Source organism: Podarcis raffonei, chromosome 15 (assembly GCF_027172205.1).
Source record: "Podarcis raffonei isolate rPodRaf1 chromosome 15, rPodRaf1.pri, whole genome shotgun sequence".
Taxonomy (NCBI): domain Eukaryota; kingdom Metazoa; phylum Chordata; class Lepidosauria; order Squamata; family Lacertidae; genus Podarcis; species Podarcis raffonei.
The window spans coordinates 17651378-17670971 of NC_070616.1; the positions used below are offsets into that span (position 1 = coordinate 17651378).

At 44.1% G+C, this 19594-nt stretch overlaps 1 protein-coding gene and 1 long non-coding RNA gene across 2 annotated transcripts in view; one reads left to right on the forward strand and one right to left on the reverse strand.

Annotated features, from left to right (window-relative positions):
- Positions 1-6121: 6121 nt before the first annotated feature.
- On the reverse strand, positions 6122-9702 carry LOC128403172 (uncharacterized). Its single transcript, XR_008327886.1, has 2 exons — positions 9482-9702; positions 6122-7955 (listed from the first exon to the last, which is right to left on the reverse strand). It is a non-coding gene; the product is annotated as an uncharacterized LOC128403172 (long non-coding RNA).
- PRDM10 (PR/SET domain 10) overlaps positions 8686-19594 on the forward strand; it is a 79925-nt gene continuing 69016 nt past the window's right edge. Inside the window, exon 1 of the mRNA XM_053367836.1 lies at positions 8686-9019. The gene's annotated coding sequence lies outside the window, so the exon portion shown is untranslated. The remainder of the gene's footprint in view (positions 9020-19594) is intronic.

Sequence of the window (19594 nt, forward strand, 5' to 3'; positions counted from 1 at the left end):
TGTGAAAAGCAGGAATGCAGACACTCCTAGTGTCCCTATTTTCCAGGGACAGTCCCAGATTTGCACAAGCCATTCCAGTTTCTGATTTGATCGTGGAATGTCCCGCTTTTCCTTAGGACATCCCTATTTTCATCAGACAAATATTAGAGGGTATGAAGTTATGCAACAGCCGAGCCATCTGAAAGCAGCCCTGTATAGGGAAGTGGTTTTTAAAAAAATGTTTAATGTTTTATTCTGTTTTTATATATGTTGGAAGCTGCCCAAAGTGGCTTGGGCAACACAGTCATATGGGTGGGGTATAAATGTTGTTCTTGTTGTTGTTGTTATGGGATAGGACGTCCCTATTTTCGTTGGAGAAATGTTGGAAGGTATGGGAATGCCTCTCCGAAGATGGCTCCTGCCTGCCGTGTTTGTTGTGAGTGCTCATATTGAAAATACGGTTACAAAAGCCCATTGTCTGCCCCCTCTCTCTGCCATGGGGTCTCAGGCGCCCACACAGGGTCTGTGTCCCTTTGGAGAATAGAAGACGCAGCAGAAAAAGTCGTAGCTTTAAGAAATAGGTTTTATTCACCTATTTACACCCTCAGTCTGCATGGAGGGAGTCCAGATCTTAACAGCACGGCCCGAAGCATTGCAGGCAGTTCTTCCTGCTCCCTTGTCAAAATGGATCTCCCCCCTTTCTTCTTCCCAGTGTTATAAGAAAAAACTGCTCCCTTTCCCTTATGGGGTATTCCGGAGCCCGTATAGAGGCTTTGACGGTTCCCTATTGGTTGGGGGAAATAACAAGGGCCAACCAGAGTATATTTGGGAAGCAAAGCGGCTAGTAAGCCTGATCTTTATTAAAGGAAAACAAACTGTTTGCAACAGGGTCCCCACTCACTGCATGTAGGAGGGAGGAGCACCCTGAATAATGGCGCACAAGCCCTTATATAGACTCTTGAAATTGCCCACCCTGTAGCTGAAGACCCCCCCCCCAAAAAAAAATCATACATACATCACAGAAGGAGGCGGTCTACAGTAGAAATCCTTTCTGCCAGGATACGTGATAATGGTCACTGATTGCATTACCTGGGCAGCCTGGCCATTCTTTTGTGAGGGTTAATACGTTAGTTCCTGAATCCAGGTCACAGGCTCACCCTATTCATACACAAATACGCCCTTAAGACAGGATTTGCAAGCAAAAATACAATGGGAAATCTTTCTCCATTTGCCTCCCTTACTGCAGAGGTCATTGGGAGAGTCAAAATGGCTTCAGGATTGCTCTCCCATACTATTTCAGACACATGGTTCATATATTTAGATAGGTGTGTATTTATGAATATTTATTCTATATTTGAGACCTTAACAGTCTTATAACACCAGAAGCCTCTTGCCCTCCCCCAGAGCAGTTAGCCGGGCAGCCTTCCAAATCTCCAGTCTCTGGTCACACCTGGGCAAGAGGTTACCTTTGTCTTGTTGACTACCCTGAATGGTTTTCTACTGTAATGCTAACAGGTTCGCTCTTCCCTAAGCCAGCCAGGCTGGTTTGCATAAGGCAGCCCAGGAGTTCCCTGCCTGGCACAGCCCTGCAGTTCATGTTTTAATCCATTCCCCAATGAATCAAAACCCTGGGATTTGTTCATTTCAAGGGTTTGCCCCGAATCTCTAACAATACTTTAAAAAAAATAAGAAGAAAAAAAGAAACCTGAGTTGAGAGCATCTTTTAAAATTGATTAATAGGGTTTTAACTGATTAATGGAACCAATTCATCAGCTAAACGTTGCTGCCTTGTTCACAAGCTATGAGTGAAATTCAGTGTAGCACTAAAGAGATTGTTTCATCAGCACAAGAATTGGTGCTTGCAACTGAACAACCTTCCTTCTCTGTGTCCCTTCCAGAGCAATTTTGGGGGGCCCGTGTGGGGAGGAGAGGCAGGAACACCCCACTGGGCTGGTGGGAGTCCTTGCGCTGTAGCTGAATCTGACCCTGTGCATCCAGAATATATGTAGCAAGTGACAAGCCTTATTTGGGGCAGTATTCTGATGTGGGCGACTTTTTTATGGCTCCCACCTCTGCACATAATTTTGTCAGCTTTTAAAAACAAAGTTCATTATAAATAAATGTTGCACCATCTGAGGGTTTATGGCAAAGAAAAATGAACTGATTGGAATGCAGTTATTTCCCCAAACTGACTTTTCGTATGTAAACCTAGAGGGACTTTTGTTTAAGCAAGGTAAGAGTTTTGAGGGAATTAGCTGGGGACTATTAAACTGCACATTCAGCCGTAACTCCTTTAATGATGTTTTCTGATTGATAACACTAATATAATTAATATTCCTTGCCAAGAGGAAAGATAAGTACTTTAGAGAAAATTTGAGAACCGATCTAGGAGAAAGGCTTCATTTGTTTTTATAGTCTTTTGTCATAATGTTCTTTTTATTTGAAAAGTATGATGAACCTCTCTCTCCAGCTGAAGTTCCTGGCACTGCAACAAAGAGAGTGGGGAGGTGCAAGCAAGCCTTTCGCTGCAACAGCTTGTTTCCAATTCATTCCTCTAATATCTTGATAATATTTCTCACTTATAAAGCTGAAATATACTCGGACTCGGGAGTGGATATTCAGCTCATAGTGGTGAGGAGGAATGGAAGTTCCCCCAGAATGTCTGCTTTATATACATTATTTACACAATGGGCCCCACGTGATTGGCTAATTCCGGGATTCACCAGTAGGCCAATCAGGTTGCGGATTCACTTCCACCTGGAGCTGGATTGGGTGGCTCCTATGGACCAATCAGACTGCTGCATTCTGAATCCTATTGTTCTAGGACCAATCAGACTGCTGCATTCTGAATCCTATTGTTCTAGGACCAATCAGAGCACCTGCTTTGCATGCAGGATGTCCCAGGTTCAGTCACTAATGGCATCTCCATCTTCTAGTAGCAAAATGGAATTTCACCCCCCTCTCCCTTCCAACTCAACAATTCTATGATTTCTCCGCACACCCCCTACATCTATTCTGGGGTTTCCCAAGCCCTCATAGGAATTTTTCTTTATTAGATATTCTAGAATGTGACCCCCAACATGCTCGCACTGGGATCCTGCTACCCTCCTTAAAGATACAAACCTGGAGCTAATTGGAGTCTCCAAACCTTCTGAACTAAGCAGTGATGGGTCGGAAAAGCTCAAATGATTTTAAAGATTTGTTAAGCTAAAACTGTAATGGAATATAAAGTACAATTCAAAGGTTCTTGCATGTCTGAGGCCAAGTCCTTCTTGCTTACTTAGTTCCTCCATTTCAGATATTTCTTGCATCTATCTGACCATAGCCTTACTCTATTTCCATCCAACTTGGGGTGTCTCTTTCTGATCCCAAACCTGCCATTCGTCTCCTCAACACAGTTCATTGCTTATTACAGTCCTGGGCAAGAACATCACTTCATCCTGTCTTGTAATACACATGATCTGGCCTCGTTCCACTATTCTCTCTGAGATAGTCATCAAGCTAGAACGCCTTAGCTAAGCAGTTTATTGCTGAAATCTGTAATGTAAGCATATTAGCTATTGAAATCCTGCGTTCATCAGTTTATACAACTGTAATGTCAGAAAAATGTTTTGCATGTTCCTTGGTATACTTCTGCTTTTGTCCTAAATTCCTATTTGCTTTTAGCTGAAACTTGATGCTAATTTCATGATTCCCTGTCCCCATAATCTTGAACCCTCTTGATTTTCCCTTAATCATAAAATTATCCATCACGTATATCAGTGTTTCCCAAACTTGAGTCTCCAGCTGCCTTTAGGCTGCAATTGTCATCATCCCTGACCACTGGTCTTGCTAACTAGGAATGATGGGAGTTGTAGTCCAAAAACAGCTGGAGATTCAAGTTTGGGAAACACTGACCTAGATTAATATGCACATTGATTTTCTCTTATACCAGCTATGGGGCGGGTGTGTGGGGAGACGAGAAGGAAAGGAAGTTCCATTGTGCAAGCCCTTGTGCTAATGGAGCTGCTTGGTTGGATATCGCACCATGTTTCCTGGTATAAGGCACCCTCTTGTGTCGCTGTCTAAACTCTAAATTATAACTGGTGCACTGATGACTACAGCTGAGATGGCATGAAGGAGATGAAGCTATAACAGTTTAATTATTAAGGGAGGAAAGGCTACAACACGGGTGTTTTTTTAATTTAGAAAAAAGGCAAAACAAGGGGTGGCATGACAGAGGAGTATCAAATTATGCATGGTTCAGAGAAAGTGGATAGATCTTCCCTTTTCCTCCATTTTCTCTTTTTGGACTTGAACTCTACAGCTCCTGGCTCTTAGCCAACCCCTGGGCTCATCCATTACAGAGGAGGCAAGCCACATGTCTTGTGAGTCTGAGATTTGGCTCAGACTTGTTTTCTCTACATGTTTTACCCTACAAATGTAACTGTAACCACGAGATGAAGCCTGCCTTCAGATTACTGCTGTGAACTGAGTAAAAGGGGAAATAAAGGGGAAATGGCCAGGAAGAATCCCAGTCTGCACAAAGGCATCCTGGGTTGCTTAATTAAAAGACTGAAACCATCAACAGCTTCCTACAAGCTGCAAGGGAATGTGCTCTGCTGTTTGCTCACGAGCTGAGCGAGAAGGGATCATATTTAATCAATATATCCTCTCCTACCTTCCTAAACATTCCCACATTATTAATATTTTTTGGGGGGGGTTGTCTACTTGGGTCGGGGTGGTTTAAAATTGCTCTTAAGTGTTATGCTAATTTGTATTTTGAATTTGTATTTCAATTTTTGTCTTGTTTTTAAGGCTGATTTAATATTCTACAGCCTTTTAAATAGGTTGGGGGGGGTTATTTTGTTGTTTTGAACTATTTACTGGTGTTTCAACCTTGTATTTTCAACTTGTAAACCGTCCTGAGGTCTTGCGATGAAGGGCCGTAGATAAATCTAAATAAAAATAAATAAAATACTAGAAGCTGGGGGTGACCCAGGACAGACAAAAGGAAACACTTTTTTCCACGCAGTACAGAGCTACACTACAGAATTTGCTACTACAAGTTTTAGTGCTGGCCACCAATTGGGTTGGCTTTCAAAGGGGATTATACAAATTCATGGAGGGATAGGGCTATTGGTGGCTACTGGTCATGATGGCTGTGCACCAGCTCCAGCATCAAAGGTGGCATGTCTCCAAACATTGGTTGCTGTGGAACACAAGTGAAACATGTTCCGATTGCTTGCTGCCCATAGGCATCTGGTTGGCACTGTAGGAACAGCATTATGGTTGAATGGGCCTTTGGCCACATACAGGTCTGATCAAAACTCATGGTCTTAATGGAAACAAGTTTTGGAGTCAGTATGCCAGTGAACAGGGATGCGGGTGGCGCTGTGGGTTAAACCACAGAGCCTAGGGCTTGCCGATCAGAAGGTCATCAGTTCGAATACCCTTGATGGGATGAGCTCCCGTTGCTCTGTCCCAGCAACTGCCAACCTAGCAGTTCGAAAGCATGTCAGAGTGCAAGTAGATAAATAGGTACCACTGCGGCGGGAAGGTAAACGGCATTTCCGTGCGCTGCTCTGGTTCGCCAGAAGTGGCTTAGTCATGCTGGCCACATGACCCGGAAGCTGTACGCCGGCTCCCTCAGCCAATAAAGTGAGATGAGCGCCGCAACCCCAGAGTCGGTCACAACTGGACCTAATGGTCAGGGGTCCCTTTACCTTTACCTTATGCCAGTGAACATCAGTCACTTGGCGGCGACAGCAGGAAAAGGCAACTGCCTTAAGTCCGGCTTCCTCAGAACTGCTAGTCAGTCACTGCAGGAAACAGAATACTGGGCTAAATGGAAGTTGGGTCTGATTTAGTTTGTTCCCTGTTGTCTATAAGATGATCAAATAGAAAGTCATTTGCTTACGACACCAGAAAGCCTTGGCTAGTCAAGGGTAGACAATACTGGACTAAACAGACAAAGTGTGCATCATGTGACCTTAGAGTGCCCCATCTCCACTTTGGTTGTAACAGAGATGAAGTGTATTTAACTGAACCCAGAGGGCAAGTGCAGCAAGCGAGATGGTTCTGGCAGAGTTAAATATGTTTTTTGTTTCAAATGTTAAGAAACAAGACTGAACGTCACCGAAGGAAAATGACAAACCGATGATGGATTATACAATTTTAATGCTCAAACTCCAGAACTTCCTTCATACAAATAGCCATTACGTACATGAATAGTCCCAGTAAAGTTAAATTTTTCATTGTGCAATTATTCATTTAAGGACCTGCAGGATCAGACATACCATTTCTTTCAGGAAATATTTACCCCACCCACCCACTCCACTTACAAATTCAAGGCCAGGATTCTGCTAGAACTCATGCTGGGGTTTCATTATATACAATTCCCAGTACAGAAAAAGAAGCGGTTTTTAATATCAAATCCGTATCCTTGCCAAGGTGTTTGTTTTCTGCTTAGTGCTCTCTAATTGATAAAAGCATGTGAGCAGATGGTAGACCCAAGAAATCACTGACACACATATCATCTGATACCAAGACAGAAATACGTTATTAAATGCTGGTAAATTCAGCTTACATTTTGCAAGCATAGATGGATGTTCCTAGCTGCTGTTAGAAATGCAACGGTTCCCAGTGCAAACAGAAGAGGGATAATGGAACTCCCAACAGCCCAAATTCCTCTCCATATGTGACTTCATTTATTCTGCATTGGAGCACTGACTTCTATGTTAGTGGGAAGAAGCTGACTGAGTGGATATGGAGAATGGTTTATGCTTCTTTGGGGGAGAAATATGTGGTATAGGTTGTCATGGATGAGGTGATGCAGCTGCTTCTTAAGAAGCCCTTCCCAGATCCAGTGTGAGACAGCTACCACCCATTTCACAAATATTCCTTTCAGGTGCAATGGTCATGAAAGGGTGGTGGTTGTCCAACTTGAGATGTGCATGGAGGAAACATTGGCTTGACCCATTTCAGCTGGGCTTCAGCAGACATGCCACAGCTGGTTGATTTTTAGCAGGACCAACAGAAACTGAATGGAACAAGGTGGAAGGGTGGGTGTGTCTTCTGTTTGGGAACTGGGAGTGGGCCACCTCTTTGTGATAGGGTTGCAATGGCCTTGAAGCAGGACGTGCGTAGCTTGGTGGTAATCCTGAATCCAGTGTTGTCGATAGAAGTTCAAGTGGCTAGAAGTACTTACCTCCAGCTCTAGCTGGTTCACTAGCTACTCCTGGACCAGGATAGCCCAGCCACAGTAATCCATGCCCTGACAACCTCCCAGTTTACTCTAATGCACATTATATGGAGTTACCCTTGAAGATGGTCTGGACCAAAGGGAAGCAGTTATGCCAGAATGATTAACGCAACCCTCAAGTTTTTCTGCACGATAGCAGCAACATCTGTGACAGCCTACGTAACTCATAGCTGCGTTTGCTAAACCAGAGATAACTGTTCACACGAATGTGGTGGCCTGGGGTGTTGCTTTCCTGAATCCTGGTGATACCGCTTGCAGCAGAAAAGGATGGGCAAAGGAGCATCCTCTGCTTCCAGTTCTGAGCAAAACCAGAGATGTGTAAAGTGCTGCTTTAGCACACGCACATACACACAGCACTATTCCCCTCACCACTGGAGTCCCAAGATTCACAGCAACATTTAAAGGCCTGCTCTTCAATTGTTACTTGCAAAGGAAGAAATTTCCTTTCCCTTTTTAAAAGCATTAGTTGCAGGTTCTCTTTGGGATTGCCAGTGTGGCACCCTTCAGATATAATCCCTGACAACTGGACATGCTGGCTGGGGCTGGTGGGAGTTGCAGTTCTAGGCTATGTGCCTCTGACAAGTGTACTGAGTATGTGAGCTCATTCAGTTACCTAGAACATTAGTCAGTGTGCATGACTAGTGCGCTGCCGACAGGTATAGGTGCTCCTAAATATCACATGGGGAGGGGGATGAGACTACGCCCCCTTATTAGGGTGGCCACTTAGGCATTGCTGAAAAAAAGGCACAACCAAAAGAGGAAATGAGCTAAATGAGCTAAAACATGCAAATTTAGAAATGTAATTTAAATAGGACTACATCTCTGTGTGGAACAAGACTCTGAACAAGTGACTTGTGTATCTGCTCAGTCTGCTGCCCATGTGCTATTTATTGATGTGCACCTTCAGAGCCCCTGCTGCTCTCTCTTCTTAAGGTTTTATAGGTTTGGATAGGACTTGGGTGTGAGAGCCTTTCAAATAGAAGAGGTAAGGCCATAGCAACAGCCTGCTGGATCAGGCCTATGGCCCATCTAGACCAGCATCCTTGTTTTCACAGTGCCCAACGAGATGCCTCTGTAAAACCCTGCCATCATGTCTAGTAGTCGCCGATAGCCCTCTCCTCCCTTAATGCGCCTAATCCTCTTTTAATGTCTTCTAGGTTAGATCCCAATGGGAATCATCATTCGGGAAGCAAGGAGAGTTTTCTTACTCCTCTCCAGCAGGCGTCGCTTCTCATCCCCTGCAAGCAGCTATAACCCTCTTTTCGCCACCCCACCTGCAGGGGGCGCTGCTAAACGCGCTCCCGTCGCTCTCTTCTTCCTAGAGGGGGCGCTAGCCCGTGTCACGTTTACCGCCCTGCTAAAAACGCTCGAATTAAGACGACGTTCGCGATTGGTGGGCGGCCCCCTTGCAACGATGCGGCAGGATGAGAGCTTTGCCGTGATTGGCAGACCGAGGTCCCCGAGTTCTGCTGGCCCAAAGGCATATAGAGAGTGTGGGGTCTCTCTCCCCACAGATTTGAAGCCCCTCTCCCTGAATTTTCCGTTTTATTATGTAGCCTGCGTAGTCATCCCGGAGATGTTTTCGGCGTCATCCCTTAATATAAGCGTGGCGGCGTACCAATCAGCTCGCGGCCCCGGCTGCGGTTGCTAGGCAGATTATGGTAATAAGTCTGGGCAACCTCTCCCCCCCTCCCGCTCTGCAGCTACCATTGTGAGGTGAGGACAGGTGGGCGGGTTTGGTTTGCGGCGGGCCCTGGGAGACGGTCCGGACACGACACCGCCACTGAACCCCCTCAGGTAATGCGATGGGACGGCCCGAGTAGGGAGCGCGTGCCGGGGCTCCCGCAGGGCTCCGGCAAGGGTTTTGGGGGTTGTTGTTTTAGTCGCACCCAAGATGGCGCCGGGACCGGGACAAACCGTTCGCTCCCGCGGGTGGGGGATAAGGGTTAGGTCGCTGCCATTCCCCCCTCCCTGCAGGAGAGGTACAGTCCGCTCCCCCCTCCCCGCCCTGATCGGGATACCCCATCCGCCCCGGACGGGGGGAGAAAGGGCTGCCCCCGTCTGTGCCTCTCCCCCCTCCGCGCTTGGTATAGTCCGGGCCCCAGCACCTCACTGGAGCAGGGGGGGTGTCGAAGCCATTTTAATGCCCCCTTCCCTCCCCAACACTTCCACCCACCCCACCCGAGGCAGCTCTTTTCCCCTCCCCCGCGGTTGGATCATTCTTCTCAGGCTTGTGCAACTCGTCCCCCACTTAAACACCTCCGCACGGTGCAGGCTCGATCTCCTCTCTATTTATCTCCCCTCCTATCGCCCAGAGTGGTTGGGACGGCCGCGGGTGGCCGTTGGGCGCGAGCGGATGGGCCTTACTGACGCCCTCGCGCTGGGGGCAGGCGAGGGGGGTAGCCGGAGGCGCCCGAGGCGCGAAACTGATTCTTCCCTTTGATTGGCTGCAGAGTTTTGCGCGTCTCTCGCGCCTCGGGCTGCGCGGGGCAAGGGCGGGGGGAGAATGGGCTTGCACGAGGGGCCAAAAGGCCTCTCGCTCAGTGTCCTCTTCCCGCCTTTTTTTTGCCACTCGTTGGCTGTTGATGTGTGGTAAAAAAAAAAATGCACCTCACGTTTAATACTGGTTGAATGACGACGTCCATTTCGTCTCTGTATGACAGAGGTGGTGTTGGTGTTAAAAAGTGGTCAGCTATATGGCTAGTAAAGGCACCCATTTTACCACAGTTCTAAGCAATTGTTGGAGGCTGGGTTGTGGTAAAAAGTTTCCCTGCCACCTGTGTGGTTGGTAAATCTGCCCATTAAAACCTTTTCTTGCTATCTGATAGGGTTGAAAGTGATGGCTATTTTACCACACATCTCTTCACACACATTGGCCACGGTCATACCATCTGACAGAATTGATACAAATCCCATTCTAGTGTTCCATTGGTTTCACACTCTGGCAGTAGGCACGTGGTAAAAACTTCCCTTTCCATTGTGAATTTGAATGAGAACCATTTTACCACACATTTCCACTGCACGTGGGCAGTTGGTGTGTGGCAACAAATTTTCTTCCCATTTGTTAAGGATGAATTGGATGTCTGACTTGCTCCCATTCTTTTATTTGTTTATTTTAAAGTGTTTACACAATACAAGTCTCTTAGGGTAGCTCACACAACATGCCATGCTTGTTGTTCCATGGTATAAATTAGCTGTTCTTCAACAACTCCTTTGGCTTTCATCTGATGTGGCAGTTGGTATGTGTTTTTAAAGGATGGTGCAGATGACCAAACCTTTGAATTGCATAAAGGCATTTTATTTGGAAAAAATGTCCTTACCATTCAGCCAGGGTTAATGCAGGTGGTCAAACTTTCCTCAGTATTTTACTACACTTTACCCCACATTGCCTATTATCATACGAGTTTCCTACTGCTTCAGCTGCTTGTTTCCATCTCTCATTGCCAATGGTTCTCAGTGTTTCTGCAGAAGACCTGCTTCCCGTGGTGCTATGCGATGAATGCTGTAAAATCTGAATGGGGGACGCATGTATGTAAATACATTAGTCATACATGTTCCTATAGAATACTTAAATTCTTCCCTATAGCCCCAAGATGCACTTAAAAGAACATAAAAGCCTGCTGGTTCAATTCAAATGCCTGTCTAGTTCAGCATCTTGTTCTCATAGGGGCCAGACACAGATGCCTATGGGAAACCCACAAGCAGAACCTGAGTGAAACAAGTACTCTTGAACCCACAGTTCCAGCAACTAATGGAGCTGTACTTCCTCCAACTGTGGAGGTTAAAAAAAAGTAAAATCAGGTGGGAAGGGCGGTGCAGCAATAAGCCTAAGCCTTAAACGTTTAAAATCATTTTAAAAAATGGAGCTAAAACCATAAAACTTAACTAAAAGCTAGTGGTCGCCATCTTGTCTTCTGACTGTGGAGGTAGAACATAGCTATCATGGTTAGTAGCCACTGATAGCCTTCTCCTCCATGAATTTGTCTAATCTTTTAAAACCACCCAGTTTGATAGCCATCACTACTTGTGGGAGCAAATTCTGTAGTTTTGATTGTGTGCTGCATGAAGAAGAAACTGCTCAAAGCAGCACCCAAAACTTTCCCAAAATCTCACTCAAATCTAGGACAGGAACAGAATTGACATGGTGTCCAATTCATATAGAACCAGGATAATTCACTCAGCATTTATTGTTTTCATCCTTGTTCATGCCAGGAAGCAGCTCCCACCAAAACTGAGTGGGGCTGAGTACTGTACTGTACGTATCTGGATCTCACTCCACCTGTGCTGAAAGCCATCATACCTTGATGGTAGTTGGCAGGCAATTTAGTAATCCTCTCTTTGACACAGGAAGCAGGGAGTATAAAACAAAACATTGGCATGCAGAGCTTAGTCACTCACTGTGTATAAATATAACCTGTTGATAATGAACAGGTTGATTTTTTGACCAAATGATGTCAGCTTCTGTGATGTATGGTTGCTACAGCAACTGTGCTACCCCATGGCAACCACCTGACAACTTCCACAGCAGAAATGGGGGCATTCAAGTCAATGGCAGTATGGAATTGCTAACATGAGCTATTTTGTTCAAATATTCCAATACCGTAATTCATTATCGGCTCGTTAGTACTTGCACATTTTACTGCAGTCCCTGTAGTATTGACATAAACTGGGTGTGTCACAAAGGGATACAAGTCATCTTGGGAAGTGGGGGAGCAGGTGATCCTTAGAAGCTGCAGCAGGGTGGCATGAGTTGTGGCTCTTCCATGCAAGCGTGTGATTCAGTTGCACAATGTAATTTGGGGAGTCGGGGAAGAGCTTATGATAAAAAGGCAGAGCTAAGATGGCAGATACAACAGGCCAGTTTTTTAAAACATAAACCATGTTTGCAATGCAAGATGCAGTTTTACCCAAGGGGTCCATTCTGAATGTCATTGTGATTGACACTGAATTTGTTTTCTACTTTGATTCCAATACTAGCTGTATATGGCTGGTGCCAAAGAACTGTACAGTGGTGAGTTATAACTTCATCCATAGATCATCATAGCCAATGATTGCTTTCTGTTCAGTACCTGAAGCCCAGGTTATGTGTCACTGGAGTGGTGTTAGTCACATGATTTACCAGTTTGTGTTGGGCTGTAGCCATACGTGGTATGTTTTTACCATAAGTTCCTCCACCACCCCTGATTTGTTCATGTCCTACCCCTGCCATTGCCCCAGTGGGCTTATCTTTCTTATTCCAAACAAAATAAAAAAATTCCTTCCAGTAGCACTTTAGAGACCAACTAAGTTTGTTATTGGTATGAGCTTTCATGTGCATGCACGCTTCTTCATACCAATAACAAACATAGTAGGTCTCTAAGGTGCTACGGGAAGGATTTTTTTAAATTTTGTTTCAACTGCAGCAGACCAGCATGGCTACCTACCTGTAACTTTCTCATTCTAGTTTCCTTTATTTTAAAGTGATATGATGCTTTCTAAACACCTGGCTATTAAAGAATTTTATAAGTGCATTCAGAAAGTGAGTGATGGCCTATGCCATCTATCCATGTTAAGTACCCCATTATGTTCTTAGTTCCAAGTCTCTTTAATGGAAAGAGAAATTACATTGATTTCAGCATCTCAGTTTCAATCACTAGCTGCCACCACGTATTAACCTGCACATAGTGGATATACTCAGAATTGTTCTGTGTCATTTTACTTTTTGGATATTTTTGTTCATTTGGGGAAAATAAAGCCATTATTGGATCTGCTGTCTTTTGGGATAGGTTGAATGCTTTTTATAGAATTATCTTGAGAGAGGGAAAGTGAACCATAAATTGCCACAATTGAAACATATAGATAGGACATTTCTCCCCGGGTGCTGAATGCGGAAGATGCATCACGATTAATACTGTACAAAAAAGTACATGTTCGCTACAGTTGGTTTCGTTTAGTTACAAAAAAAAGTATCTGTTTGCTACAAATGGCAGTGATCAAGGTTCTTGCTCATTCTAATCCCCTCTTATGTAGGATTACATGAATTTGTACCAATACACTGCAAGAAGCAAGACTCTGTGTACTAAATTATGCATCAATGTAACAGAAATTGAGTCAAGCAAACCCATGTGTCACATCTATGGTCCCTGGGGACCCCCAGGATATTCCAAGGGGGCCAAAGGTGAAAATCACGTAAATGGGAGGCCACAGCACAAGGCTAGGGGGCCACAGAGGGAAGTGACCGGGTGGGGGGAATCATTTTTTTAATTAAAAGATATCCTGACTGACTGGCTATCCGCTTAGCCAGTCACAAGTGGGTAAGGGGGTGGCCCACCAGGGCCTAGCGCTCCTTTTTGCCACGTGCATTTTATTTGAGGTCCTGGTTTGTTTCCGGAGGGAGTGGGCAATTGCTGAGACTGCCATTTTGACCAGTAGAGCCCACGATCCAGAACCCCTAAGTCAAGTAAGTGTGGTGGTGGTGGTGTGGCAAGGGGTAGGGCTGGGTGAGCCAGAGCTGCTTGTTGCTGCCGCAAAAGCTGGGCCTGGTGGGAGCCTGGACCTGGCTCGCTAGGCACTGCAATCCACCCCAGCGCCCAGTGGATCAGGCCCCTTGGATGTTGCCAGGGGGCAGAGGGCCCGTCAGTAGCGTCAGCTCGGCTCTGCAAGGCGCGGGGTGAAATCCACCCCAGCGTCTAGCCGAGTGGGGTTGTCAGGTGCTGCTGACTTGCATCTAGTAACTAACTATTCAGAAGAAAGTCGCACTGAGTTCTGTGGATCTTACGCCTAGGTAAGGGTGCATGGGACTATAGTGTTTTATCTAGGCAGCCAGGGCTCCTCTGGATGACAAGATCTTTTAGTACCAGGTCAGTGAGGGTCACTTGTTTTTTAAAATTCTCCCATATATGCAGAACTCCCTGTGAGCCTTTTGGACTGTATCTGTAGGTTTCCCCCTCTGTGTGAAATAAATGGGGTCAATTAAGTGGTATTTACTTTTTATAATACATGGAAGATAGATCTCCCTTGGGAGGTTCTGGACACTCCTTCCTTGGAGGTTTCTAAGCAGAGGTTGGATGGCCATCTGTCATGGCTGCTTTAGCTGAGTTTCCTACGTTGCAAGGGGGGTGCACTAGAAAGATGACCCTTGCGGCTCTATGATTCTATGTTTTTCTGCTTCAACAATATTTCAGTATGTTCCTATCATTTTATGTAATTGTATTTTGTATAAATGATAAAAATTATGAATAAAACATGTTCCGTTTACAAACAAAACATTTAAATAGTTTCCTTTTTACCAGTATGACTGAGTGGGGGGCCACAGGAAGGAAACAAGGTCGGAAGGGGGCCAGGGTAGGAAAAAGGTTGGGAAACGCTGATCTAGAGTATATTGTTATTAGTGGGGGGTAGGGTGGAAGATAGGACAAAGCTTGAGTTTAGAGTTGAGTTGCAGTGACGTGACATAGAAGTAAAGTAGCAAGCTAGAGAGTGTCAGAACAACATTTGAGAGTAATGTTTGATTTTGGTTTTAATCCAAGACTACAGCTGTGGGAGAAACAAGACGCTTTCAGGGTGTTAACCCCTCCATCACAGGCACAGGTTGTATATATTTGTAAATAAACCATGTCATAAAGACACCCCACAGTCTCCGCTGTGCCTCATTCCTAAAGTAAACACAAATGCCTGTTAAGCACCTGGAAGCCCTGGAATCTCACACTGTGCAGAGATTCTGGTGGTGTGCAACAATATTATAGAATTAAGCAAACAAATAGCTATGAATACTGCATCATTTATTTTGCTATCAAGATTCTAGATTTTTCAAGAATTTGGAATAGTGATTAGTACTATAGGAAGTACAATGGGGGAATGCAATAGGAGAGCTGTAGGAACAGAAGTCAATGTAAAAAGGTAAAGGTACCCCTGACCAGGTCCAGTCGCAGACGACTCTGGAGAAACAGCTATACAGTATTTGAGGCACTGAGTGTTCAGGAGTGATTTGGCACCTCTGGCTGAAAGACTTCAGCAGAACAGGGAAAGACGTCTACCTAAGACCCTAAAGAACTACACCCAGTCTAGTACCACATAGATCTTTGGTCTAATTGGAAATAAGGCAGCTGATGATGATTTTTTTTTTCCTTTATGGGCTGTGTTCAGGCTAATATGTACTCAGTGAGCACATACAGTTTTTAAAAAAGTTATATATAAGCAAACAGAGCAGTACTTACTGTCAAGACAGTGGCTATAACATAGCAGAGATTTGGGCCCTGAAATTTTAGCTTAACCTGAGGCCTTCCTTTCCTTCAATAGTTTATCTCTGGATAGAATGTAAGGATGGGTAGGTCTAGATGAAGGGCAATGATCTGTTCAAGACACGGAGGAACTAATTTCTCACCACTGGAAGTCCCCCTTAGCCCTTCTTTGTGTTTCTTGGATTTTACTAGTCACTTGCTGCTTGATTTGGATTTCTGCAGCCATAATGTGTAGAAGTGTACTAAAAAGAAAAGGACAGCAAACATAACTGTCCACATGCCATATACTGTGATGCAGTTATACATATGAATGGAATTTACAAAAACCTGGATAAAAAGGGGTGCTTAGCAAGTGTATAGGATCCTATGGGAAAGCCATTGAATGGCCAACACTTATAAATGAAAATATTTTTGTCAGGGGCTTTTATGTTGCTGCTATTACACACACACACACAGAGATTTTTTTGCTATTGTGCTGTTGCTATGTAGTTTTACCCTGAGTTGGGCTGCAGTCCTATCCACACATGCTTCAAAACTCATACCTGGTTGCAAACATACTGAACTCCGTGGGGATAACCTCTGAATTGACACCTATAGATTGCACCGTTAAGCACTGATTTGCTGTTGTAGCAGGTTTGAAAACAGAATGACTAGGGCAAAAATATATGTCATTTACATAACGCAGGTGGGTGGTGACATGTCTGTATTTCCCCAGGTATATGCTTTATATTAAATTGTGTAAACCTGCTGGCTGTTGTTTGGATCCATGCAAAATAAACCCATTATGATTTCCTTCACATTAACTTACCCGGTAGTAGTCAAGCACATTTCTAATGTGTTTCTGGCCACCTGCAGTCATTGCCAGCTGTGCAAACCAAATTGTAACGAACTTGCAAAGGCAGCTGCAGTGCAAGGCACTTTTAAGACCAGGGGTTTATTTATTTTTATCTGTGGAGAATGTTAATAGATCTGCTTACCAATTTTGTGTGCTGAATAAGTAATAAAAGAAGAAAGAAATTGTTGGAGAGTAAATTAAAAATGTAGCTTTCTGTACTAAATAGTTACCTTTCTTCTTTGGAAAATCCTGTGCAAATGAGATAGTTTAGCAGATGTAATTATTTTGGAATCATTGAGTGTGTCTGCTTCTTGAAGGGAAATTGTTCCCATCATTGCCTGTTCTAGATGTTCAAATGACATGAGCTGAATCTCTTGCAATCATGAAATTGTGTGAAAGTAATGAGGGGATTGGAGAGGTGGGAAGAAGTGACTAGCAATTTGCTTTTCAATGGAACTGAGCAGAGCAGAAGTATGAATGTCCTAATCATGCATTGCATTATTGGATTTGAAGGCTTTTATTGTATAATATATTGTTATATAACTCTAGCAGCAGTCCTAAAGTTTGCTCGGATAGAAAAATGGACTTCCCTCTTTCTTCATTGATTTTAAGGGAAGCTCAACAGAAGTTGGTACCTTTTCCTTGTCATCTTGAAGTGAATTAGAGAAAACAAGTGAGACCTACAACAATAAAAGAAATTTTGTGGTGCAGTCTGTACAGAGCTTGGAAAATCTTAGTCATTTGGTCCATCTTATGTAATGATAACACCAGTATTTCAAAATACCGTATTTTTTGCTCTATAAGACTCACTTTTTCCCTCCTAAAAAGTAAGGGGAAATATGTGTGCGTCTTATGGAGCGAATGCAGGCTGCACAGCTATCCCAGAAGCCAGAACAGCAAGAGGGATTGCTGCTTTCACTGCGCAGTGATCCCTCTTGCTGTTCTGGCTTCTGGGATTCAGAATATTTTTTTCTTGTTTTCCTCCTCCAAAAACTAGGTGCGTCTTATGGTCTGATGCGTCTTATAGAGCGAAAAATACGGCACTTCATTCCATCTCACCAAAGATACTCAACATTCTATAGCCACTGAGCATGCTCAGACATGACTGTACTATTTGGGGATGATTTCCACCCCCACTTAGACTTTCATTCTTAAATATTTTCTTCTTCTTCTGCAAACTTTGGCTTTCCCCTGGGCACACTGATACATTCCTCTCTTTTTTTCTTCAGGAGCCCCATTTTGATTACATAGAAGTCATAGCACCTGAGTTTGCTATTAGTGTAGATGCTTCTCTCCCCTCCTGTAGAATAATAATTTAGGCACTTTTATAATACTGATATGAGCAATATGCTTCAACATCATAGTAGTGCTCTGCATCTATAATTGCCAGTTCCCTAGCATTCCATCCCAACAGAATGCAAGTCGGACTATGCAGATCTGATCTGATTGGCGTGGAATATCTTTTAGGACAGCGGACCATCTCCTGATGATTCAAATGCATACTTTATTTATGACATATAAATTAATAGCTGCCAATTGTTCTTACGCAGAAATGCAAAGTTCTGCATTGGGTGACAATAGCAATGGGTCTGAAACCTGCCCACCACACCTGATACTGAATGGCCTGGACACTTAAGCAAGGAAGTTGCCTGGGAAGTTTCAGTGCAAATTGGTACGCAGTTCACATATTGCTCCTTCAAATACGTACACTATACACTATAAATATATGTACTATATAGTGCTCTCTGCAAGTATGTACACTATGAACACCCATCCTGTGACAGCACCAGAAAAAAAAAGGGAGGCACAGAAGGGGCAAAGTACATTTCTAGGTGCACAAGTTGTGTCCCACATGTTAAGATCTCAGAAAGAAAATAATCTATCAGTAATGAGTCCAGCAATGGGTGGGCAGGGTGAGTGTGAGCTCCTTGTTTGGGGAAGTGTTTGCCCCCCTCTGGTGCCACCAACGACTCTTATTTGTACCTTACCTGGCATAATTTTGCTAGTAACTGTTAGTATTTGAGGGGTGGGATGGGAAAAGAATTTTGCTAATGGTTAATAGATCAAAAATAATCTCTGCATGACAAAGGAGGGTTTTGTCCCACTAATCTGCTAAACACATATGGATAACAATTGGCTTAACTACCTGAAGCCATTTCCTGCTACAGCCAGCCTCCCCTGTTTCAATCTTGTGTCCAAATTCTCTTTCTGCCCCACTAATGATATATAATTTCTGTGGTCGTAAATGCCTGATTTCAGCTATCCAGCCAAAAACCACCACCGTCAGTTTCTTGAAATAATAGGTGTGCTTGATGAATGACAATGCAGAAAGGAGACAGCAGTCATGACCCAGTAGTCAATGAGGCTATAAACCTATAGCACTTTGCTGCCATATCCTTGTCAAAGGCTCTCAGGAAGTACACTGACTTCCCCTCCTGTACATACTGTGATAATTAAGCTAAGTGTGGGATGTAGCTTTTTGCAGGCGTTCGTGGTGCTGCTTCTAAGAACAATGAACCACTTTGATCTGAAAGTCTGCACAACGACCTGGAGCATAATTCTATACAAAACTTGCCTCTCGCGGTAATCTTGCAGCCTTTGCATATGGCTTGTGGTGAAAGAGCATTCAGGGCTTGGCAGCAGCGACATAAAACGAATAGCAATTGCTGAAGTTGCTTCAGGGAGCTCCAACCTGGGTGCCTGCTCCTCTGTATCCCTGGGCTAAATCAAGTACGGTAAATCCTTCACTGTGCGGATATTGTGAACAGGCTTTGACATAAAACAGTGGCTTTATGACATTGGGCAGAAGACTTGATGATCTGCATTGTAAAGTGTTTTTCCAAACGTATCTGCATGCACCAGATGTACCAACATGATTTTCATATATGGTGATGTGCAGAGGTGCAAATTGCTTTCCCTCATACAGATAGCCCATGCCTTTAATATTCCATATGCTTTCTTGTTAATGTTCTTTACTGAGACTCTCTGTGTCCTGGGAATACCCAATTTAGGGCTACGTGGTTACATGTCTTGTCTTTTCTATGATTAATGCAAAGGAAATTATATTTTCTTAGGGAATTGCCTAGGAAAATATTCCAAAAACATTTCCAGACAAATTGTGAAGCAGGTCTTCATATATTACACCTAGCTACCAAAAGTGGTTTTGCCAAGGGCTACCCACTGTGGGATTGCATCAAGGCCTAGACTAGAGGCAGAAACCTCCACCTCGTGGCCAACTTGGAAGGCATGATAAGGGATCAGTGCCCAGATTCTTATGATGGTTATGGAATCTTCATGGCCCTTATTGACTGAGAGCCC